Source organism: Pelophylax lessonae (assembly GCF_965119305.1).
Source record: "Pelophylax lessonae genome assembly, chromosome: 10".
NCBI lineage: Eukaryota > Metazoa > Chordata > Amphibia > Anura > Ranidae > Pelophylax > Pelophylax lessonae.
In genome coordinates this window covers 228,043,056-228,069,499 of record NC_138777.1, presented here as the reverse complement: position 1 = coordinate 228,069,499, position 26,444 = coordinate 228,043,056, and the positions used below count along the sequence as shown (strand labels likewise).

The following is a 26,444-nucleotide window of genomic DNA, read 5'->3' as shown; positions in this document are numbered from 1 at the left end:
CTAACAGGCCAGATTTTAAATATTACCTTGGGGAGATGCAGACTAGAGTACTGCAATCACTGAGCAGCAAATGCTATCACCTGGGATGTATTTCAGTTATCTTGCAAATCTGGCCTGTTAGTGGGCCGCCCTGTAGGCCAGGGTTGAGGACCACTGCCATAGAGTATTGAGACCCAGTCATAGAAGGGTGCTTTGGTGAAATGGCATTTGGTGCTGTCAAAGCAGAAGTCAAATTCAAGATATAGCAAGCACACCTTGGTCAGATAACAGGACACTTTAATGTCACCAGCAGTCTTCTGTTGGTGACTTTAACCTCTTCCTGCCTACCTGGCGCATGCATGCAGCCTCTCGGTGGGTGGGCTTTGAGCAGCAGCATATATACGGCCCTAGGTAAGCAGTTTACAGTGCTAAATGCGTGCTGCTAGATAACGGAAAGCTCCCGTTGTATACTTGCAATCGGGAGCTTGCCAATCACAGTGGTCACTTGATTGGGTTGTCTGCATCTGCCTCCTGGCATTTTAATCTACCTAAAGGGCTGGGAGGCCGAGGCAGGAAGGGGGTTAAAGTGTCCTGTTTGATTATCTGCACATGGTGTGCTGGAGTTATCTTGGAATGACAGTAAAATGCACTTTAAAAAAAATAAATAAATGTGTTACTTGTGTGTGTTTGGCACGCAGTTTCTCTCCAAAGGTGTGTTGGGGTGCCATTAAGAATAATGAAGAAAAAGATGGGCAGTTTTGTGCACCACAGGAACGCACACAATTTTGCTTGCCCTTTTGTATGAATGAAGCCTTATGCATTCTGTAAGGCATAATAGAAACTTCCTCTATTGAAGGAAGTTGCCACTGTGACCCCTGTGCTGCAAGTCCACAGTGCAAACCACTTAGCCATGTGTCTGTTGTCTCTTCTGGGACACCATGTGCTGTGTGTGTTCTACACTGGATGTCTGTGGAATTGTTTATTTTTTTGCAGCATGGGTTTTTGTTGTCTTTTTGTCTTTTCAGATTGTATATTGTCTGTGTTGCGCATATGCTGTGGGTTTAGTTTTTTTCGGTTTCATCCTGTGGTGCTGCAAGTATGATGGTGTGCATGTTGGGCATTGTTGCAAGTCTCCTTGTGTCTCTTCCTTTGTTTTGTATCTGTTTCTGTGCATCACAAAATCGGCTTCATTGTTACATTTGGGAGTTGAATTCAGGTTGCTGTTTTGCCCCAGTTTTTGCAAATTGGCTGCTGTGTTTGTATGATTTGATTGATGGTATGCTGTGCCTTGCAGTTGTCTCTTTTGAGGATACGTATGTTGTGTGAAAATTCAGCATTTTTTTTTTTTGTCTGTTGCTTATTTTCATTAAGGCCCCTTTCACACGATCGGACCAATAAGGTCCACCTGTCCGTTTTTTCAGGTGGACCTGATGGGGCCACCCATTCTCTATGGAGAGGCGGATTCCGCTGACACCAGTCTGTCATCTGATCTGTCAAGATCTGCTTAAAACAGACGGATGGTGATACGTTCACCATCTGTCCAGCGGGTCGGATCGGATGAAAACGGACATGCTGTCAGTTTTCATCTGATCTCCCCATAGAGGAGAGCGTGACTCTGACAGGTCCGTCTCTGCACAGTGAGCAGAGACAGACCTGTCATCTGCCTGCTCAGCGGGGATCAACGAAGCAATCTTCGCTGAGCTAGCGGATCCGCCCCGCGAGAAAGGGGCCTTAGTGTGTATGAATGGGGCTCACTATGGGATCTGGCTTGGTATTCAGCTTGTATATGTTTCCTTTTCTGTGTGTATCTTGCATATTGGTGGCATTTATTGCAAATCGTGACGTGTCGAATGTAGCATCTGAGCAGCGTTAGGTGTGTGTTTTCCGTTCTTTGTATAAGGGTGCAGTTTATATTGCATAGTGGCAGTTTTGTGCATCTTTGCTATAAGCATTCTTTTTTATTTATTTATTTTTTTTGCCAGTTTTACATGCTACTTGGATGTTTTGAGTGTTCTACAACATAATTAAAGACCAAACTGAACTACACTAAGATAGATGAACTCTCTTTAGGCATACCCTGTCACTGAAACTTGTAGTTTGATGACTAGGGTGGTACACATTAACCTACAGAAATACGTCACAGGATTGTTTTCTAAAATTACATCTAGACCAGTGACGTACCTGTGTGTCACTGGACTTTTGCCAGTTATACCGGGATGATGCCTGGCACCATCCCGGTACAGTTTTTAGTTTTTTATTTTTTTAGAGCCGGTGGTTGGCTGCTGGATTGCTTTTACAAGCATTGGGAGGTGATGATTTGCCCTCCCCGCCACCGTCTGTTGCTTGATCAGGCTTTCCCCATCCCACCGCTAGACCAGAGCGATCGGATCGGCTTTGGCTGGCTCTCAGCTATGGTAACCCATAAGCAATGACCTGACACCCCTTCCGGTTTAACGGCACCATTTTTTAAAAATCGAAAGCCTTCAAAAACACAGATCTTGGATTGAGGAAGTATTTGGGGTGTTAAAAACCCCATTCTCTCCATAGAGTACCTGTCACATGCCTATTGCTTTCACAAGGATGTTTACATTCCTTGTGACAGCAATAAAAGTTATAAAACATTTTGCAACAGTATAAAAAATGAATAATATTGATTTATTTTTTAAATGGCCCTCTCCCTTCGGGCTTGCATGCAAAGGGAAACAGTGATCGTCCCACACGTGAGGTATCACTAGGCAGCAATTCTAAAGTGGTGACCTGTAAAGGCTGTTGGTGCATCGCCTATGGATAGTGAAATTTGCGTCATTTGTCGCCGTTGCCTGGCGTGTGCAATTTGAAATTGTGACATGTTTGGTATACATTTACTTGACATAACATCGTCTTTTATATGTTACAAAAAATTGTATTGTTTTATTTTTTGCCATTAAAAATTCAAAAAAGTTATTTATTTTTCTCTATCGTCCATTGACAGACGCGGCTCTTATGCTTCTTATACCATAGGGTTATGCTGCCATCTACAGGAGTAGTACTAGGCAGGAAAAGATTCACTGACACGCCTACAGGGGCTGTCCTTCATGGCATAACCCCACACACACTCTGCCAGAAGCCAGTTTCTTACTGCCTTATGAAGGAGGACTATATCCAAATGGATAAGGCAGACGGTTGTACAGGCTTATTCGTTGAAGGGTCAGGTTCCTCCTTTCCCAGTGGCAGTGCTTCCTACAAAGAGCGCTGAGTGCCTTTTGGGGCTTATCCTCATTAGGCCTCTGTTACTCAAGTGTGTAAGGCGACGACTTAGTCGTCCGTGCATACTTTTACAAATTCTAAAGGTAGATTTGTTGGCATCTTCAGATGCATACTTTGGCCACAAAGTTTTGCAGGCGGCTGTTTAAAGAGACTTTTTTTTTTTTTTTCTCTTTCAGGGGTTTATATTTGATTTCTATGGGTAAGCTCCTGTAGTTCCTAGTTGGGCTTTGTTACCAAGTTGGCTAGATTCATCTCTTTTTCATGGATAGTGTAGGACCCACTGATAATGGGGTACTTTGACGCAGTAGTGGGCTTGAGCACGATATGGCCATATGGTGGGACCAAACCCCCATTTTTATTTATGGATTGTCTTCAGATTTGGTAGTTATTTCTTTTGCATTTGCGCACTATTCTTTTTTAATATATATGCCTTTGGAAAAACATTACCTGTTGTGTTTTTTTTTTTTTTGCGTTCTTTGCCACACCTAATACCTACATTGGCTTTGGGACGTCCCTATGGTATAAGAAGCATAAGAGCTGCTTCTGTCAATGGCCTATAGAGAAAACTGGATTTACCGTAAAATCCTTTTCTCTGGAGTCCATTGACAGACGCAGTACCCGCCCCTCTGTTATGGGGGTGGTTTGTGTCTTCTTTTTTACTGCTTGCTACGGAACTGGCTTGTGGCAGAGTGTGTGTAGGGTTATGCCGTGAAGGACAGCCCCTGTAGGCGTATCAGTGAATTTTTTTTTCTTGCCTAGTACTACTCCTGTAGGGGGCAGCATAACCCTATGTTATAAGAAGCATAAGAGCTGTGTCTGTCAATGGACTCCAGAAAAGATTTTACTGTAAGGGCCCTTTCACACGGGTGCTCCGTATGTCAGCAAATCATCCTATTTTTTTGCGGCTGATTTACGGACATAATGTAAGTCAATGGCATTGCGGATGTCAGCGGAATACCATCCGCTGACATTCGATTTTCTTCCTTTCAGTTCTGTTCCGTTTTTTGGAACGAAACCGAACCCTATTTTTTCCTCCGTTCAAAAAATGGAAAGGAAGCAAAATCTGATGTCAGCGGTGTCATCCGCTAACATCCGCAATGCCCATAGACTTACATTATGTCCGTATATCATCCGCAAACAGAAGGGATGATATGCGGACATACGGAGCGGATGACACAAGTCATCCGCTCCGTGAAAAAAAAAGTGCCGGAGCGGATCGCAATGCGGTCCGCTCCGTGTGAAAGAGCCCTAAGTTCTTACAAAAATCCAGTTTTTCTCCCAAAAACTGCATACGCAAATACCATGTGACATAAAAAAAATTGCAAAACCCAACTTTTTATCCTCTAGGGCCTGTGTTTTAAATAATATTTCTGGGTTTGAAGTATTTTTCTAGCAAAAAGATACTGATTGTTACATGTAAACAAAAAGTGTCAAAAAAGGCCTGGTCACATTTGTGCGATGCGGGAACGCTGCGAATATACAGCGTGTTCCTGCCTCGCATCCGCACCCCTGGCAGTTCAGATTGCACTAGTGTGAACCACCATGCGATCCGATTCTGCTGCGGACGTAAAAAAGGGGCCTGTGCGAGTTAAGTGCGATTGCAGTGCGAATTCAGCCATGCAAACTGTATGGCTGAATTTGCACCGAACAGAGATTGCATGTAATTTTAGGAGCAGTGCGCTCCAAATTACATGTGATCTCTGTGATCGCACAAATGTGAACCGGTGTAACGTGAGAATTACCTACCCCGTGAGAAAAACCTACCCTCGTCACTTCCGGCCAGGAACAGCTGAGCAGCGCAGCACTGCGCATGCTCAGAGCTCCGGATACCTGATGGAAGAACCGAGAAGCTGACTAGTGCGCATGCGCACTAGTATGGAAATATGTCGGTGTACCGTGAACAAAACCTACCCGCGCGGCGGTTGCATAAAACAGCTGTGCAGCACTATGAGTCATCTCCGCTCCTGTCCCGGTCACTGCCCTGCTCTCGGCAAGTAAATATAAAAGCGGCTCTCGGCTCCGTGATGTATGTTTTCATACACCCGCCGCCGCTTTTATATTTACTTGCCGATAGCAGGGAAGTGACCGGGACAGGAGCGGAGATGAGTCATATTGCAGCACAGTTATTTTAATGTAACCGCCGCATTACATACAGTGCCGTGAACCGGAAGTGACGAGGGGTAGGTTTTTCTCACGGGTAGGTAATTCTCACGGAACACCGGCACTAAACAGTTTCTCGGTATGTTATTGTGAAAACAGTCCCTATGTACTGGGTTTTGTCAGGGTGTATTGTTATACACTTGTATTTATTCAAGGCTGCTAACATCACGCTGATAGTTGCAGAGAAGTTGTGTTATGTAAACCTTGTGATGCTTCGTGCTTCTTGTGTTCAGGCTTTGTGTTTTGGTCTTTTGCATAGTAGAATAAAAAGGATGGTGTTGCTGTGTTTGTGCCAACGTGGAGAGGCCTGGTTGCATTCCTGGTGGGGTCTCGCAGCGTTTGGGGCGGGAGCCTTCTCTGTCATACCCATTGTTCCAACAGGAGAGGGCTGTAGCATGTGAGAGCTTAGGATAACCTCTGTGTACACAAGGCTAAGCCTGATGTCTCCATTCTTAGCTGTTCGTGCATGTAATGGTTTGCATGACAGCATTGTAACCGAGCCATGGCGTTGATTATTGCAGTTTTGTTGTAAATGCTGTTTTTAGAAACTAGTTAATAATGTTATGATATTTAAGTCTGCATGATTTAAAACTGGTTCAGTTACTATTTTTGTCAAGTTAAACACCTTGGTGGGACATGGCTGTGATGATAAAGAATACATTGCGTTAGAAGTCTGTGATCTTTGCACTTGTTTATGACTTGCAAAATACAGTTTTGCTAGCGCTCAAAAATTGTATGCTAAAGTCTATTTGCAGTTGTGCTTGGGAATCGGATGTCAGCTTTAGCAGAGTATAGAAAATGAAAGCAGACATCTAAACAAAACTGGCTGTTTATGAGCAACACGGAAACTTTCATTTTTAACCACTTGTCAACCAGCGTCATATCGGTACTTCTCTGGTTTGGAAGGGTGATATCTCTGTCATCGCTGTAGCAATGATCGAGAGATAATTTGTTAGGGCCGGTGTTCTAAAATTTAATCGGACCCGTGAAAATTCCGGACCCTCGTCACTTCTGGTGATGCTACGTCACCACCAGCTGGTGCGAGCCCCGGTGCGCATGCGCACAAGACATTTTCCAGGTCCGATGAAATTGCCTCCTCTCAGTCAGCTGTTCCCTAAAGCCCTGTACACACGTACCGAATGTTGGCCGAACGATCGGCCGTCTTTTGTCCGGTGCTGTCCTGTCGGCTGAAAAGTGCAAAAGACTGCACACTAATTTTGTCGGCCAACAACAGCCGACTGCAGAAGTGATGTCATGTGCTGGTTTACTTTCCATGTGTTTTTTCTTCTCTGAGCATGCCCAGTCTTGCTAATCTGCTGTTTTGTCGGCCGAATTCTGTACTGACTGGCGAACAATCAGCCGTTCTGGTGACGGCCAACAAAAATTTTATAGCCTGCACACCCGATTCTGTTCGGCCGAAAAGTCACTGTCGGTTGTCGGAAGCATCATACTAACAAGCCGACAATCGGCCGATCGTTCTGCGGCCGAATATTTACGGCCGACAATCGATACGTGTGTACGGGGCTTAAGTCTCTTAAAATTTCATCGGACCTGAAAAATGTCTTGTGCGCATGTGCACCGGGGCTCGCACCAGCTGGTGGTGACGTAGCGTCACCGGAAGTGACGAGGGTCCGGGATTTTCATGGGTCCGATGAAATTTTAGAACACCGGCAGTTTCCTTCAATAAGAAACTGCTGCTGGATTACTTTTGCAGGTTGCAGAAGGGGGTCACAGGTGCCTGTGAACAGGATACAGTCATCAGTTCCTGGGATACAGCCAGAGGAACTGATTTTCGTTTTTGGTCTCATGTAAGCCATTACTGGCTTGAACAAGCATCTAATCAAACTGATCTCAGTTTGACCAAATGCTTTGGAGAGCAGAGGAGAGATCTGGGGTCTAATAGACCCCCAGATGTCTCTGCAAAGAGTACCTGTCACTGCCCATGCTATCACAGGGGATGTTGTTCATTCCTTTTAAAAGCAATAAAGTTGATTAAAAATTGCTTTTTAAAGAGGCAGTGTAAAAATGTTTAAACTAAATACTGTACAGTTTTTTTTTTTTTTTTTTTTTGTGCTCTTTCCCCACCCATGTTTGCACACAAAGGTGAATGCATACGAATAAGTAAACCGTGTTCACTACACGAGAGGTATTACCCCAACCGTTAGACCCCTTTCACACTTGTGCGACCTAAAAGTCGCACAATTTTTGCCCCGATTTTGCCTGGACTTGAAGCAATGCCTAAATCTATGGACCTCAAAACGCATCAAAATCAGACCAAAGTAGTGCAGTGACTAATTTTGACGTCGTTGCGACTTGAAATCGCACAGATATGACCGACACTCATTGGAAATCATGCAGTACGACTTGTCATGCAACTTTGCAGTCGCAGGACAAATCGCACAAGTTTGAAAGGGGCCTTATAGTGAGAGCAATCGTTCTAGCACCAGATCTCCTGTGTAACTCTTAACTGGTAACCTGTAAAGACTTACAAAGTGTTGCCTATGAAGATTTTTTTTTTTAGGTAGCGAGGTACCATAGTTTGGTGCTGTTCCATGAGTGTGCGCAACTTAAAGCGTGACACATTGGGTATCGTCTCAGCATAATATCTTTTTATATTTTTACCAAACAATCGGGTATTGTGTTTTTGTGCAATAAAATTCATTAAAGTCTCATATTTTTTTTTAGAAAAAAAAAAAAAAAATGCGTATACCGTGTGAAATAAAACATTGCAACACCCACCATTTTATTTTCTAGGGCCCCTGCTTAAAGGATAAGTCAGGGCTTGACAAATTTTCCTGAAATCTAGGAGCCAGCTAAAAAAGTTAGGAGCCAGTTTTTTTTTTTTTTTTAAACTAACAACCAAGCTTTATTTAATAAAACGGATACTAAATTTACACATAAATACGACTAGAACCCCACTCTCCTCTAGCGCAATTGGATGAAAACAGACTGTCTGTCTCTTTCCATCCGATGCCATCTGATCCGATCCACGGGATGGATAGAAAATAGAACCACCATCAGTCTGCTTTTGGCGGACAGGATCAGATGGCGGCAGATTACTGCTCCATAGAGGAGAATGAAGGGTCCGATCAGGTCTGCCTGAAAAACGGACAGGCGGACCTGATCAGACAGCCCGTGTGAAAGGGGCCTTCGGCTGTGGCATGGCGATGAGAGGAAAAAAAAAAAAAAAAAAAAAAGATTAATATATATATATATATATATATATATATATATATATATATATATATATATATATATATATATATATATATATATATATATATATATATATATATATATATATATATATATATATATATATATATATATATACATTTTTTTTTATAATAATAATTGGAAAAAATATATATATTTTTTTAATAATTAAAAAAAAAAAAAAAGAAAAAAATATTATTTAGTTTTTACATTAAAAAAATAAATTTAAATTAATAATAAATAACCACACTCCCTGTCAAAGGTAACTAACTGGACAGGGAGATGGTAATGCATTGTGAACAAACAGTGGAAACAGTAATTACAACAGTCATTACTCCCGGCCACCACAAGAGGGCGCCAGTTCCCCATTGGAAGCCTCATCTCAAGTAGGCCGAAAAGCCGGGGGGCTCAATTTTCGGACGGCCCGGAAGTCCGTGCACTCCGTGCGCGGAAGTCCATACAAAAATGACAGGACACCCTCTGCAGGGCACCCCCAGGCGCCAGGTCGCTAATTCTAGTCGCAAATGCGACCTGGCGCCCGGGTTTTGTCGAGGCCTGGGATAAGTTCACCTTTGGAAACATGTTACATGCTCCACCCAATTTTAGGGTGGAACATGTAACCTATTCCCAGTGCTGTAGCTGCTGTCCGCTGACACCCCCCCCCCCCCCCCAACAAAAAAATGTTTGGATATTCAAAGTAATTTTCTAGCAAAAAACAAACAAACCGGTTTTTACACTTTATGTGAAGGTCAAGTGGTTAAAGTGATTGTAAAGGCAGAAGGTTTTTTTTTCTATATTTTAATGCATTCTATGCATTAAAATAACCTTCTGTGTGCAGCAGCATCCCTCCTACTTACCTGAGCCCCATCTCTATCCATCGATTTTGCAGGAGAGACTCTGCTGCCCGGGACTCTCCCTCCTCATTGGCTAAGACAGCAGCTGAGCACCATTTGGCTCCCTCTGCGGTCAATCAAAGTCATTGAGCCAATGAGGAGAGAAAGGGGGCAGGACCTAGCCATGTCTCTGTGTCTGAATGGACACACAGAGCTGTGGTTTTGCTCAGGGGCCCCCATAGCAAGCTGCTTGCTGTGGGGGCACTCGTCAGACGGGAGGGGCCAGGAGAGCCAACGAGGGACCCGAGAAGAGGAGGATCTGGGCTGATCTGTGCAAAACCAACTGCACAGAGGGAAGTATGATAAGTTTGTTTTTAAAAAGAGACTTTAGTATCATTTTAAAAAGGGGATATGGGGGGGGGGGGGGTTAATATTGAAGAGAAATTATTTTTATTTTTTATTTGTATTGGAGGTTTGACAAAAGAGCAGGTACCAGCTATGTAGGACATATCTGTTGTGTGCTTGTCTCTGTTTTAGGATTAGAGTAATCACAGGCCACTTTAGCTTTGTTTCATTTATGTTGCATCATTTTAATTCCATGGAGGTTTGCGCAGTAGTAATCATGATACAAGTTCTTATTTTCCATGCCAGTAGGCCTTGCTTTAGATTTCTCATTAATGGAATCAGTATTCTAAAACTATTTCAATATTCTTCCTGCTTTTTTCTTTTAACACTGATGGTCCCATTCACGCCTGAGTTTTGTAGCTCGAAGCTCCAAAACACTCAACATTCAAAATCCTATTGCCTTCAGTTGTCCCTGTTCACACCGGAGTGTAGGGTTGCTTGTAGCTTGAAAAAGTACAAAAGAGCTTCTTTTGAGCTTTAGGCCCCTTTCACACTATCCGTCCGTCGGAAGGATTCTGTTTTTCTCAGCGGGGGATCGAGCCGCCGATCCCCCGCTGAGCAGGAGGATCACAGCTGTGTCTCCGCGCTGTGTGCGGAGACACAGCTGTCAGTTCCCCATGCATCTCTATGGGGGAAATCGGATAGGAACGGACCGTCGGTCCGTTCTCATCCGATCCGATCCGCTGGACGGATGGAAAATGGGGTTTCCATCCTTCCAGATTTGACGGATCGGATCAGATGTCAGCGGACATGTCTCCGCAGACATCCGATGCCCCATAGAGATGCATGGATCTGAACGGGGGGACCGGTCAGATCCGCCAAAAAAATGGACAGGCGGATCTGAACGGTCCGCCTGTGTGAAAGGGGCCTTAAGTGTGTTTGGCCGCAATAGACTTCAGTGGAAGTGCCTGAAAAATGTGTGCACATGTTACACATTTCTTATCCCGAGTAACAAGCCTTCTGTTAATAAACTTTTTTTTTTTTATAATAAAAGGTAAACTTTTAGACGCTTGCAAAAATGCCTGTACAAAAAAGAAAAGCCTGCTAAATGACCAGACACTTCTCCGTAATACAGCCTAAAGCTGGATACACACTATACATTTGTCTTTAGATTTATCAGAACCATATAATATGAGGTCAAATCTAAACACTTTCAATTTGTATGCAATCAGGCAGGCCCTTGCACTACATAGTTAAAGGTAAATCTAAAGGAAATCTAACAACAAAAGTTGTATAGTGTGTATCCAGCTTTAGGGACTAATTGAACATGGAGTGTGGATACCACTATCTGCTTTCCATTGGTCATTGCATACCAAATTTTATTTCCCATTCATAAAATGCAGGCAGTGATATAGAGCCTGCAGAGTCCCACTGAGTTCTTTGTGCTTCAGAAAGAACACTGATTGGGGAGGGGGCTGTCATATGACTTTGACAGGTCACCTGACAGGGTTCTCCTCCTTCCAGTCCCCCCCCCCCCTTTACTTTTGTGCATGAAGCTCCATTTGCTTCGGGAAAACGCACTGTATAGCTACACTGTTGCTTTGTAAAAGCAGTCCTAAATGCATCAGTCAGTGACGTTTGTTAGGTGTCAGTCGGTGTGAGATTCACTTTATATAGCGGATTAGACAAACTCATCTTGTGACTAAAGGTACCTTCTGTAGTGACCTTTTCACAAGGTGGTTGCAATTCAATGGTCATAGTAATATAAACTAATTTCTGATCAGGTGCCTAATGTTAAAGTGGAGATCCAGGAAAAGATTCCTTTTTTATTTTATTTTTTGGACCCCCCCCTAATCTGGGTCATCTTCGTTCTAATTCTTAGTATACTACATCTGTAGTGTTGCTAAAAAAAAAACCCCTTTTTGCTTTGATAGTCCATCTCATCTGCTGTGAGTTCAGCTGCGTGTACAGTGATGATAGGGGATCACTTTGACTTCAGCTCCTCCATTCAGAAAACGTTGTGTTCTCGTCACAAAATACAAGGCTTTCACTGAATAGGCAAGGGGAAGGGTGGGCTGGATGAACATCTGGTGCTCCATTGACCCTATTCTACAAAAATCTGTGAAAACACTGCTTGTAAAACCCGGTACAGACTGAAATTTGGCAGGTTCAGCAGGAACACGCTGACTTTCGGTACATGTATACCGCCATCTGTTCAGCAGAAGACAGTCTGACCGCCTTCTGTCAAACTGTCCTGCTGGAAAAACAGCAGTCAATCAGGGCTTGCATCCAATGGCTGCATTGGCTGGGGGAGGAGGGAAGTTAGAATACTCCCTGTTAGCCTTGTCAGAATACAATAGTATAGCGCAGTAATGGCGACGCTTTGCGTCCCAGATGTTTTGGAACTACATTTCCCATGATGCTCAACTACACTGCAGAGTGCAATGAGCATCATGGGAAATGTAGTTCCAAAACATCTGGGGTGCCAAGGTTCGCCATCACTTGACTATAGCGGGAGAGATCCCCCTCATCACACATCGTTGTGTTTTTTTTTTTATGCTGGTTGAATGAAGGGGGGGGGGGAATGAACGTGTATACCCAGCTTTAGCCACAATTGACCAAATATCACTGTAAATAAAATGGTTTACAGTGGAAAAAAAAAGGAGTTGTAAAGTCAGGAAGGTTTTTATCTTCATGCATTCTATGCATGAAGATAAAAAGCCTTCTGTGTGTAGCAGCCGCCCCAGCACCCTCTAACACTTACCTGTGCCCCTTCTCTCTCCAGCGATGTCCACAAGTCCCTCAGCCGTCCTGGAACTCCCCCTTCTGATTGGTTGAGATACATTGGCTCAGGCGGCTGTCAGTCAGTGAGCCAATCGGGGAAGAGAGAGGGGGAGGAGCCGAACGGCAGCTCTGTGTCTGAATGGACACATGGAGCTGCAGCTCGGCTTGGGTGCCCCCATAGCAAAGTGCTTGCTGTGGGGGGCACTCGATAGGAGGGAGGGGCGAGGAGCAGGAATGAGGGATTCGAGGAGGAAGATCCAGGCTGCTCTGTGCAAAACCAACTGCAGAGAGGAGGTAAGTAGAACATTTTTTTTTTTTTTTTTTTTAATGAGACTTTACAATCACTTTATATGTTTTGGGAAGCATGTTCCATTAAACGTCTTTAGTTTTGTAAATCTTTACATAAAAGTAACGTTTTCTGCATCACCATACATAAGAGCCCATTCACACTAGCACGACTTGTGAGGCGACTTGTGTAGCCCCAGGTCGCTTGACATAACAAAAGCAATGTTAATCAATCAGTGCCGTCTTAATTGGCACTACTGAAGTCGCTCCGACTTCAGAAAAGGGTCCTGTACTACTTTGAGGCGACCTGTGATCCGACTTGTCCCATAGACTTCAATGGGAGTCGCCTCCTTATCTTAATTGAAGCGACTTGTTATCAGACTTTCCAGGAAGAAGAAAGAGATTAGCCAGGCATTCCCCACAGACAAAGTCGCCAGTCTCTTCCAAGTCTCTTCCAAGTCTCTTCCAAGTCACGGGGCGACTTTCTGGTCTAGTGTGAACCGGCTCTCAGACAAGTGTGTAGATTAGGCAGGTTGATACATTTTCTGATCCTGTTTATGAAACTTTTGTTAAAGAAAAACGGAGAATAAGATACAATGGCACATCCAAAAAGAGAATGAGGTAGCTTATGTACTATATTATATTAAAAATAATTCAAATCACATAGCGGTGATCCAAGAAACATCCATTAAGAAGACCATCTGCATTCTAATAAGAGAATTGTATATCAGCCTTGTGATGTTATTACTGTAGATTCTAGGACCAATGAAGGTAAATGTAAAGAAAAGGAGATAACCAAACACAACTATCTTCCTGTAGATACCCAGTACACTGTGAAGTAGAAGGAATCTGTGGTATCATAAACGGTACGGCTAATGGAAAGAAAAAGAGGGAAAACAAGGGAGGGAAGAATCGGAGGGAAACAAGACTCACCCTACCGGACACATATTCAAATCCAAAACTTCCTATGTACAGGGAAAAACTCTGGGGTTATATTAGTAAAACTGGAGCGTGCAAAATCTGGTGCAATCGTGTGTGGTAGCCAATCGACTTCTAACTTCAGCTTGTTTAATTAAGCTTTGTGAAAAAAAAAAAAAAACTGGAAGCAGATTGGTTTCTATGATGAGCTGCACCAGATTTTGCACTCTCCAGTTTTAGTATATCAACCCTTGTGTCCTGTAGTGATGAGGTCACCAAAAAAAACAGTGAGAGGTGGAAATGGAAACTCCTGAAAGGGTTATTTGACCTGCAGACTTCAGGGGTACAATTTCTTAGCAATGGGGTGGAGTTCAGTGGCGCAGGCAGCGACAAAGCTATGTGCTTTTTTTGATGCTTTTTACATAGGTGACAGGGTTGCTTTTAGATTGATATATTTTATTTGATGTGCTTAATAGTGGTAATGCAGTTGCAGATGCTTGTTTCCACACTGGGATATTTGTCTAATTAGTTGGAAAATGTGTCTGTATTCTTCAATCTCCTATGGAGGAGAGTAAGGATGTAAAGTACTGTACACATCGGTGTATGTGTGTGTGTGTGTGTGTGTGTGTGTGTATATATATATATATATAATATGAGAGAGAGAGAGATAGCTGCCAATCTGTGGTTAGCCTTACACTGGCTGTACACTGCTTGAATTTAGTAGAAATCAGCCAAAATTCAAGCTTTGGATGGCCCTATTGCAGTGATGGCGACCTTGGCACTCCAGATGTTTTGGAACTACATTTCCCATGATGCTCAACTACACTGCAGAGTGCATGAGCATCATGGAAAATGTAGTTCCAAAACATGTGGGGTGCCAAGGTTGACCATCATTGCCCTATTGGCACATCCCTGCTTGACAAGTGGAGTTTTTTTAATTGGGCTTTGACAGAGGAGTTGGTCTGAAAATTCTTGGCTGATTGGCACTTACACCCGTGCAGATTCAAGCACTGTTCAAGTTGCAGAGGCTGCTGAATGCAATAGCCCCTATTCACGCTGCTTAGCCTGGATGGGGAAATGTAATTTCTGCACAGGGTTGAACATGCAAAATAATATATGGCCAGATTTACCCTTCTGCTTCTGTTCACTATTGACAAATTCCGCTTGTGCCTTTGACCTTGCAATTTGTGGTATGGCTCATGCTTTGGCTGTCTGTAAACAGCTTGCAAAAGGCAATTTCTTCCCCCCTATCTTAAATATTACCTAAAGCCAGGGCTTCACAAATTTGCTTGGAATCTAGGAGCCAGCTAAAAAAGTTAGGAGCCAGCTTTTTTTTTTTTTACAACAAAGCTTTATTTTCAATGACAAAATTTACACATAAAGAAGACTAGAACCAAACATCATAGGCATTTAACTTGTGTAGATAATGAATATATTCTGATTTGACACACCAGATGTTTAATTCAGTGTCTTTTTTTTTTCACTTGGCTTTTTGTGGCCATGAATATGCCTTGTACTTTTGCATGTGATGGGCAGCGGCTCACTAGGGAAGGACAGTGCAGCAAGGTGGGGACGATAGGAGATCCAGTGACCAAGAGTAACATATGCCACCTTAGGCCCCTTTTAACAGGGCCACCTCCGCTCAGCAGAATTATTTTCTCAGCGGGGATCTTTCTGCTGATCCCCGCTGAGCAGGCGGATGACAGGTCTTGTCCACTCTATACAGACACAGCCCATTCTCCTCTATGGGGCAATCAGATGGAAACGGACCTTCTGTCCATTTCCATCGGCTGCCATCCAATCCGATTCACCGTACGGATGGAAAATAGAACCACCATCCGTCTGTTTTTAGCGAACAGGATCAGATGGCGGGTTGCCACTCCATAGAATGGAAAACTGACAGGTGGACCTGATCAGACAGCCTGTGTGAAAGGGGCCTTCGGCTGTGTGGCTGTGGCATGGCAGGGAGATGATGAAAAATAACTAATTTTTTAAAAAAGAATGTAAAAAAAATAAATAACCACACTCCCTTTCCACTTACCTTTTAAGCAGCGCCAGATGAAGCCTGCAAAAACCTCCGTCTCTTCTCCTCTTGGGAAGGAGATGGGCGGGTATTGAGAACAGGCAGGGGAAACAGCGCCATTAGTAACTGCTTGTCAAACTCCCTGCCACCACAAGAGGGCGCCAGTTCCCCATTGGAAGCGTCTCACTGAAGAAGGCCGAAAAGCCCCGGCCTCAATTATTGGACAGCGCGGTAGTCCGTGCACTCGCGGTGGGGGCTCAAAGGGACAGGACACCTCCTGCAGTGCACCCCAGGCGCCAGGTCACTAATTCTAGTTGCCAATGCAACCTGGCGCCCGGGGTTTGTCGAGCCCTGCCTAAAGCGGAACTTTACCTATAACCGTTTGATAAAAAGTTTTCCTTTGCAAGGAACAGTTATTCCACATTAATAAATATGCTCCCAAAATTAGTGTGAGCTGTAAATTGCCTGCAGCATTGCTCCTGTTTCTTCTTGCTGGAGGTGGCCATTTTGCTGAAGCCCAAAGTCCCTGAATAGCAGTAAATCATAAAGCAGAACTAATTCCCTCGATTTAATGGTTTCAAAAAAGTTATGTTCCTGGAATGCTGTTACGTTTGCTTGTGTCCTCAACCAAACTGTCAAAACATCAAATGGCTGTCATAACTGATCACATGCAGCACCATGGCAGTTGCAGATCAAACAGAAGTAGCTATCCTGTAAAGGATAGGAAGGCATAATTACGATTTTAGGCTGTCAGCAGATCAACCTCTACAAACTCGGCAGTCCACTGGATTTTGCACAGTATAGACACTTATTTTTAATGTTTTACATAGCTTATTCCTGCAAAAGGGGCCAGCCTAAAGTCCTCTAGCAGGACTTAATTTTCTGACTAAAGTTCCACTTCCAGATTTTTGAGTTGTTTTCTGATCTAGGTAAGCGGTCTCCAAACTATGACCTGCTGGAAAAATTGAACCCGCTAGAGTTTTACACCCTGCCCAAAGCTAGGGGCAGGTTCGCTTCACTACATTTTTTTCTCCATTTCCAGTTGGTTAGGAGGGCTGCCTACTAGCAACCAATGATTTGCTTGCCCCAGAAGGAGGATGGAACTTCTCTGTGCATACCTGCTCCAACCTCTCAGCTCTTATGCTACACTGGCTACAGCCATTGTGTAAGCAAGGTAATGGTAGATGACTGACAGGAAATCTGTTGTAAAGGGGGCTGTAAATGGGTGGGGTTTGATAGAGACTTTAACCACTTCCATACAGCTGTACGTCATATGAAGTCATGGACTTTGAGTGGGGATATCTGAATGATACCTGCAGCTGCAGGCATCATTCCGATATCATTTTTTTTCAGCCCGCGTTAACCTTCACCATAAGAACAATCATAGTGGCTGATCAGCCGCTTGATCGTTCTTAGTCGGCGGTAGGGGATATCGCCCGCCGCCCTCCGGTGCTTATACCGGCTCACCCGTGCGATCGGCGAGCCAGGAAAAGGATTGGCCGCCCGTGGAAGTGTCACCATAAAGACAGCAAGGACCCAGATGGCCCCGCAAGTCTCTGACTCTTGGAGGCCCGGGCGCGACATGATGTAGTTATGCCCGGCCTGGCAGTTTTCAATACTGCACTGATCTTGGCTGAGTAGCCAAGATTTTCTTTATTTTTTTATTTCAGGCTTTCTAGCCACGTGGAAGCGAGCGCATGTGTTTTGTTACGGCCACATATGTAAATGGCATTCAGTCCATACATGTGAGGTATCGCCGCAAACGTTAGAGCGAGAGCAATAATTCTAGCCCAAGACCACCACTGTAACTCTAAACTGGTAACCTGTAAAAATTTTAAAGCATTGGCTATATAGATTTTTAAGTACTGAAGTTTGATGTCATTCCATGAGTGTGCGCAATTTTAAAGCGTGACATGTTGGGTATCTATTTACTCGGCGTAACATCATCTTTCACATTCTGCACTTCACAAGTCCCCCCCCCCCCCCCCCCAAAAAAAAACATGTTTGAAAAATTTCTGCGCAAATACCATGTGGCATAAAAAGTTGCAAGGACCGCCATTTTATTCCCTAGGGCCTTTGCTAAAAAATATATAATGTTGGAGGGTTCTGAGTAATTTTCTAGGAAAAAAAAATGATTTTTTACATGTAGGAGCGGAGTGGCAGAAATCGTGCCGTATGGAAGTGGTTAAAGGGGAGCTCAAGCCACCTTGAAAAAAAAATAAATAAAAAATATGCAGCTACAACTTTTAAAAAACACCCACGGTCCTGCGGTGAGCTCACCCCAGCCATCTTCATCTCCTCCTCTGTCCTCCCTCGGCGGTGCTATCATCTTCACTATGGATACCCGTCTTTGACAGTTTGCGGCTTCACAGCCGGTTGCCCACTGCCCATGCACGAATCGTGCGTCGCATCCTGAATTGGTGTATGCAGTCTTCTGAGACCTGTCTGTGTCCAAGAAAACTGGAGGGAGGAGAACTACTTGGAACAGAAGTTGGAGCAGGTACCTTCACCCCCCTGCGCTCCTCATAAGTGCCAATTGTGCAAGAGGAGCGGGGGACGAGTCCTTAAAGAGGAACTTCCCTTTTGGGTGGAGTTATACTTTAATGCAAGGGGGTGCTCTGGTGGGGATAACATAAAGAGGATTCCTAAGGAGGACTGTAAGAGGGGTTCTTGCTTTGTTTTGATGGCCAGCTCTCTCCATGCCTGTTCTCAAGGGGATGTCTGACTGACTGTCTGGGAGAAGCCTTCATCATGTCTGTTGCCTATTTCAGCTTGGGAGTGTTTTTTCTGTTTTTAGATGATGTTGTTGTTTTTTTTCGACATAGGAATCCAGTATCTGTTTTGGGGAGAGACTATATGTGCCAGCTGTATTTGGTTATGATACATGGCAGTAGCGCAAATTGGTCTGTATTCAAGCTTGTTTATCCGTAGCCTATGTAATTATGCTCATTTGCAAACTATTTGACTTAAGCAAACTGTTTTCCATAGTTGCTTGCATGCCAAGAATATGAAGATCCAGTAACATGAGCTAACATTTTTCTCATGCAGCCAGACATAAATTCATAGAGGAACTCTCTTCGCTGTGTGTTTCGTCACCCACACAAGAATATCGCAAATATTTCTCTTAATAGTTTAAAGGCTTAGTTCACTTTTGGGACCATATTTTGTCACACCCACATTTAGAATGTTACGTGGTCACGGTCCCCCCCCCCCCCCAATACTTACCCTGAATCATGGGGTTCCTCTCCTTGGATCCTTTGTGTGTGTTTTTTTTTTTTGATTTGGCGCATCATCCATTCACAAATAGGAGGTTTCCATCTGCCACCACAGCAAAGAGACTCATAGGTTTCCAATGGAGTATAAATGCGGTGATATCCCCACACTTGTAGTCCATGGCCATAACACGGTGGGTTCATACCACCTTACAGGCTGGCAGAAAATTCTGCAGGAGCCTGTGCAAATGAAAGCCCAGTACTCTGCATGTACCAGGGGACCACTACTGCGCTTGTGCCAACCAGATACAGCACTAGATCTCTGCTTTCCCCCTGCTGCATGTGCTGGTCAGATAGTGCCAGTGGCCCTTACTCGATGGGCTATGCCTTAAGTGGCAGGTTACATGCTAAGGCCACCCTGAGCTTAAAGTGTTTTGAGTAAGCATTGGTGGCTTGAATCGCCCATTTTATACTTTACAACAATGCTGAGGTTCCACTAGCCTAGTTTGTGTAGCTGCCTCTCCCTCGAAGCCCTAATGTGAACATGTGCCTGGTTTAGCAGCAGTAAAAGCACCTTTAAAAATAACAAAAATCTAAATAATTCCCACTGGGAAAAATGACAAATACAAAGAATAAATCTGGCACTGTGCAATTTGTGATACCAAATGGTGTAAAAATTCTATAAAGCCATCAAAGTAGCGCTAAATTCCCATAAAGTGCTATATAAGCTAATTTACCAAAATAAAGAAAAATTAAACCCCTTTAGACCATACATAAAAAAACAAATTCATATAGTAAAGCGCAAAGTGCTTCAATTTATAAATGATGTATATATTACCACTTCAGCCCCGGAAGGTTTTATAGATTGCTTTATTGTACTTGACTATATACATTGTTTATAAGTTGAAACACTTTACCATATGTGAATTATTATAGTTTTATATGTGTGGTCTAATGAGTTTAATTTTGTTTTAGTAAATGAGCTTATAGAGCATTTTAGGGGGAATTTAGGGCTACTTTGATGGTTTTATAACCTTTAAAAACAAGCCCTCGTTCATCTCTGTGCCTCTTAAGAACTCATGTGTGAGTTTATGTAAGCAGTACATTGGATTTCTACTAGCATTTGTGTGTCCTGGCATTGTGAATACATTCAATTTTAAAGTTCACAACACAGGAACTGAAATCTTTGCTTTCTTCTATAAGGGCCGGTGTTCCGTGAGAATTACCTACCCGTGAGAAAAACCTACCCTCGTCACTTCCGGTTCACCCTCAGTGTGTGTAACGCGGCGGGTACATTAAAACAGCTGGGCTACAATATGAGTCATCTCCGCTCCTGTCCCTGTGACTTCCCTCATCTCGGCAAGTAAATATAAAAGCGGCGGCGGGTGTATGAAAACATAATTCACGGACCCGCTTTTATATTTACTAGCCAAGATGAGGGAAGTCACAGGGTCAGGAGCAGAGATTACTCGTATTGTAGCCCAGCTGTTTTAATGTACCCGCCGCGTGGGTAGGTTTTTTTCACGGACACTGCGCATGCGCACTACACAGCTCCTCATCTGTTCCTATAGGTATCTGGGTCTGTGAGCATGCGCACTGCTGCGCTGCTCAGCTGTTCCTGGCCGGAAATGACGAGGGTAGGTTTTTCTCACGGGGTAGGTAATTCTCACGTTACACCGGTTCACACTGGAATCACACAGGAACACTTGCCACGCTCCCATGTGATTCACACGTGGTGGAATTTTGCAGGCTAATTATTTGATGGAACTGCAAATCGCATCGGAACACAGAAAAATTATTGCAAGCACCACTTTTAAAAATGTGCTGCACCAAATTGTATGGTACTGCAGTACCATGCGATCTGCTGCCTGCAAACCCACTGGAAATGGCAGCTGTGGCAGATCAGAGGCAGTGCGTTCCAGTGCCTTTCCCACACTGCATTCTGATGTGAACTAGCCCTAAACAGATTTTTGGCAGCCTGCCAGCCTTCTAATGTAAACAACCAGCATGTGTTTCTAAACTTTTGGAATCTACTGAAACCAGTCTTGTGGTTTTTGAGAATGAATAGCTTCACATTACAGGAGGTGAGTGAGGACTTAGGTGAATGAGTAAGCTTCTAGTGCTGGTTCACATATATGAGATGCAGGAACCCTGCGAATCCACTGCGGGTTCCCACATCGCATTCAACTCGCAGGCAGTTCACACTGCCATATGCGAATCGATTGGTGTGTCAATACAAGGTTAACCACAACCCCAGAGCAGTTCGCATATTGCAGTGCGAACTGTCAGTTTGGGCATGAATCAGATAGCATGGGTGTTCTGGTGCGGATCCAAAAAAGGGTCCTGTGCGAGTTGTGTCTGAATGCAATGTGAATTCAGCCATACAATCTGTATGAAAGAGTCCAGACTACCAATCAATGTCTTGAAACTCCAAGTGATCAGACTGTGTCTGGATCATTGGACGGTTCGTCTTCAGGGATGCCAAGCGTGCTTTTAATCAGACAATGCCACTGCTTATGTCAATCACCAAGGAGACACAAGAAGTGCCCTGGCAGCTCTGGAGGTAGCTGATATTCTAAGGTGGGCAGAACAGTTTGTTCCAGCCCTCTCCGCTGAACACATTCCCAGGGTGGAAAATTGGCCGGCGAATTCCTTTAGTCGGCAGGCGTTGGACCAAGGGGAGTGGCCCCTTCATCCGGAGGTGTTTCATCAGCTGTGTCTCCGGTGGGGCACCCCCGATGTGGATCTGTTGACGTCTCGGCTCAATGGAAGGGTGCAGAGGTTTGTGGCTTGGTCAAGAGATCCACTGGCAGATGCCACAGACACACTGGTGGACCTGTGGGGTCAGTATCGTCTGATCTATGCCTTCCCTCTCAAGCTTCTGCCCAGACCCCTACCCAGGATTGAGGCAGAAGGGATTCCGGTCATTTTAGTGGCTTCAGACTGGCCTCCCCGGACTTGGTACGCCGATCTAGTGAAGCTGGTCCCCGACGTTCCTTGGAAGCTTCCTCTCAGGGAGTATCTGCTGTCCCAAGGACCAATCCTCCATCTTGCTTTACAGTTGCTGGCTTTGATGGTTTGGCTGTTGAACGTCAGGTGCTGAAGGATAGAGATTTGTCTGAGTCGGTGATTCCTACGCTGTTAAAAGCTAGGAAATCTACTACTAGGAAGATCTACCATCGTATGTGGAAGACGTACATTGCGTGGTGGGAGTCTCTTGGGGTTCTTCCTCGCTCCTTCTCGGTGGCTCGGATCGTGATCTTCCTTCAATGGGGGGTTGACCAGAAATTGTATACCATCAAGGGCCAGAGGTATTGGCTTTGGTCTTTTTCCAACAACCTTTTGCCACACACTCCCTGGTGCGTACTTTTCTTCAGGGTGTCCGACATTTGGTTCCTCCAGTGCGGGCTCTGTTGCCGCTTTGGGATCTTTGGTGCTTTCAGCTCTACAGAAATCTCCCTTTGAAAATATTCAGGAGATTCCCCTGCTTACGCTGTCCCAGAAGGTGGCCTTTTTGGTGGCTATAACCTCTGCGCGTAGGGTGTCAGGAACTGTTGGCGTTATCCTGTAGTTGACCTTATCTGGTGATTTAGAAGGATAAGGTGGTGCTTCGCCCCTGTCCGTCACTTCTTCCTAAGGTGGTCTCTGACTTTTATTTGAATGAAGAGATTGTGTTGCCTTCCCTGTGTCCCAGGCCTAAAAATCCGAAGAAAATGCCTTGCATGCCTTGGATGTGGTCCGGGCAATTATCTGGCAGCTATGGAGTCTTTCAGGAAGTCACTCTCTATTTGTGCTCACGGATGGACCTCGCAAAGGGTTGTCCGCATCCAAAGCGAACATTTCCAGATGGATCAGACAGACGGTGGTTCAGGCCTATTCCATCAGGGGTCAGGTTCCTCCTTTTCCTGTCAAGGCGCACGCTACTAAGGCGCTTAGTGCCTCCTGGGCTTTCTGTCATCAGGTTTAGAAGGCGGCCACCTGGTCATCGGTGCACACTTTTTTTACAAAGTTTTATAAAGTGGATGTGTTGGCATCTGCGGATTCTTCCTTTTGGCCACAAGGTTTTGCAGCCTGCTGTTTTAAGATGACCTGATTCTCTTTGAGGGTGTATATCAGGCATGTCCAGCCCGCGGGCCGCATGGGGCCCGGAACCACAGGCAATGTGGCCCACCGGCCACGGAACTCCAGACAGTCTCCCGCCTTTGGCCGGAGGCTCACGGACACCCGCAAGTACCGTGCGATCTCCCGGCTGCCGCGGGAGACTTAGGATGTCTGCAGTCAGTGACAGAGCCGCTGCTTCCTGTATAGTTCCGTCTCTGTCACAGGCGGAGTGATATGAAATGCACTCCGCCTGTGACAGGAGCCATACAGGAAGCAGCGGCTCTGCTCTCTACTGCAACCGCTGCTTTCTCCAGCAGTACCCGACGTCATGACCAGCAGTAACTGCACCAGCAGTACCCGCCAGCAGTCTGCAAAATAAGTAGAAAAGGTATGTACATTAGCGTGTGTAAATTGTTGCAATATGTTTTTTAATAACTAGTTGTGCTTTGTCATAATATGTCATGTCCTTGTTCATACATGTATGAATAAGGACATGACATTTTCTGGCTGCCTAAATCCTATGTGCTAGGGGGTGCAACCATCCCCCAGCACATAACTGTAAGTGCCGGTTCACACTGCAGTGGCACGACTTCGGGGGCGACCTGTGAAGTCGCTGACAAGTCGGATCAGAGTGAATGTGCTCTAAAAATCCCAGCATGTGCAGGGTTTCTGACTCCTATCACCATGACCACCAAGTGGTCATGATGGTTAGAGTATTCCTTTTTAACATCTCTCAGAAGAAGTAAACCTCTGTATACTGATTCCATTTCATTTGATCACCCTCTAGTTGTGTTAAATTAGTGACTTGGGGGGGGGGGGGGGGGGGTGTGGGAAGGGCTCTACCAGGTGCTTGGACTGACACCCGGCTCAGCCTCTCAGCGAGCCACTGAGAGCCAGAGCGAGCCGATCCCGCCTCTGCACAGATCAGCGCTCCAGTGAGCATGGATGGGGCAGAGTGGAGAGCAGCTCTCTACTCATGGAGCTGTCAAAAATGAGCGATCAGCGGTGTACGATCGCACGGCTCTGTGTAGAGGCACCAGGGGGGGCAGATTCCGCATCAGAGCGATGCTGCATCCACCTAGGTAACTATAAACCTATAAAAAAAAAAAAAAAGAAACCCCATACTTCTCTCTTAATACCAAAATAATATATATTTTCTGAAAGCAGATGACTATTGATCGAACAGTATTGTATTTGTACAACCCATGAGTTCTGCACAAAATCATTACCTTAATATTTGAATGTGCTGAAATGCAATAATCCCCCCCCCCCCCCCCCAACGTTCCTGCACAAAAAATGTGAGTATATAGTGCGCCTCTTTACATGCATACAATTATTGCAACTACACTATATTCTGCTATTCAGGGGGAGGTGTGATTTAGGCTCCTAAACACCTGACCAGTAATGCAGATTTTTTTCTTTTTTTTTTTAACTGATCGAAGCACAGCGCTAGTTTACAGATATGTTCATATCTGTGTATACTGGCCCATTGGCAGCAATAGGCTGCATTCAGATCATTTAAAAAAAGGCTCAAAATTGTGGCATTTTGGCGCCCATGTGCAAAAGCCCTTTCAATGGGTATGATAAAAAAACAAAAAAAAAACTGTCCTGTAGTGACATAGGGATTGGGGATGGGGGTCACATTGAGTACTTTTGGGGGCATAGGAGATCCTGAAGTGTCAGTTTCCCAGCGTTTTTTTGTGGTTTCCTTTTTGGTTTGGTGTTTAGAGATGGGAGTGGTACATATTTATATTCGTTTTCAGGGACAGTTTAGTGGCGATTGTTTAACAGACAGGGTCACTTTAATGTATTCATCTTATTTTTATAGCTGCTTTTTTAGTTTGTGTTTTTTTTTTTTTTGTGCAGTCCTTTCACGCAGACTTGCTAGTTGTTCTGGGAAAACTGCTACACATTTTCTTTTGCTGCTGTAGTTCTAATTCTATTTAATGCTTCTATTTTTAGCTTTTCATGTCGTCCAACTTGTATCCTTAGTAATACAACCCTCTCTGTTTAACTGGGAAGTGACATCGTTCACCCATAATCCAGTGCTGCATTATTTAGCTGTAATTCTAACCATAAACTGCAATCCTCCCATATTGCCTTGGGTGTTGCTTGCATACTGCGCTGCTCAGGTGTGATCAGCCCACAGGTACTAATCTTTTATGAGTGAGGCAGAGCATGATTCTGATTCATTCTTGTATGTCACCTTAGAATGTGTGCAAACCCCAATCACCTAAATCTGTTATAAACATTAACACAGTGATGTGGACCAGGGGTAGGCAACCTTGTCAGGGTTTTAGATCTACCTGAACAACATAGAGGAACTCAAAGATCCCCAGGGTGGGGGGTTGTGCATTGTTGCCCTTTTTAAAATAAATAAATAAAGCAAGCCTCCAATAAAAAGTGTGTCACAGTAGTGTCTGCTGCCCTGCTTCAAATCACTAACTACCCCTCCCCCCCCAACAGTAGTATTCCCGACGCCCCCCCCCCACGTACACGTTAGTCTTCTGCACCCCCCTCCCCAATAGCAGTGTCCTCTTATTCCCCCCCCCCCCCCCCGAGTGCCCTAGGAGACCAGGGTCAGCTGAGGCTCTCATGCACATCACTGCACTGGATCATGTGGGGGCTCAGATGAGTTTTGGGGGGGGGGGTAAAAACCCTTACAGGATGGCCCCGCTTACCTGAAGGTGGTATCTGCACATTTCAGATACTTGCCCACCCAGTGGATCTAGTGTTGTCCCGCTGAGATCCTCTTACGCCCGGCCACGTCATCGAGAGGCCACCAGCTCTTCCCGGTTCAGTGGACGGGCCTCTCGATGACACGTCAATAGGCCTGTCCCCTCCTCTCCTTTCTGATGGGCATATCCCAGGAGGCACAGTGGGCAGGATGCGCCCCAATCTGGACACAGCTAGCGAATGATGCCCATGGGTAGGCGGGGCCATAATTTGTTTTTCCAAAAAAAAAAAAAAGGTCAAAAAGCCCGATACTTCTGCGGGATGAGAGGAGGGGTGGAATGGAAGGAACATAAGGAAGAGGCTGAAGGTCCGTTTTAAGCATTCTGATTTTTGCTCTCTTGCTATTTATTGGTCTGTTGCTTATTGAGGCCTTTTTGGCTCTCATCAGATGTTCATTCTGTACTTGTGAACCAATGAGGCATGTATTGTGGTACTTTTGAGCAATCAGACCGCAGTTGCAAGTGATGATGGCAGTTCTATGTACACAGATCAGCTTTTGCAGATGTTCCCTTCATAAAAATATTTCCCCCCGGGCAATTCTGCTTGGCTTGTACGTCCGATTCCAGTTGAGCATAAATGGTTTAGTGCATCTTGATATCGGACACG

The 26,444-nt window shown here is 44.7% G+C and overlaps 1 protein-coding gene across 2 annotated transcripts in view; it reads left to right on the top strand.

Annotated features, from left to right (window-relative positions):
• SIAH1 (siah E3 ubiquitin protein ligase 1) overlaps positions 1-26,444 on the top strand; it is a 57,517-nt gene that overhangs the window by 9,200 nt on the left and 21,873 nt on the right. The window lies entirely within an intron of this gene.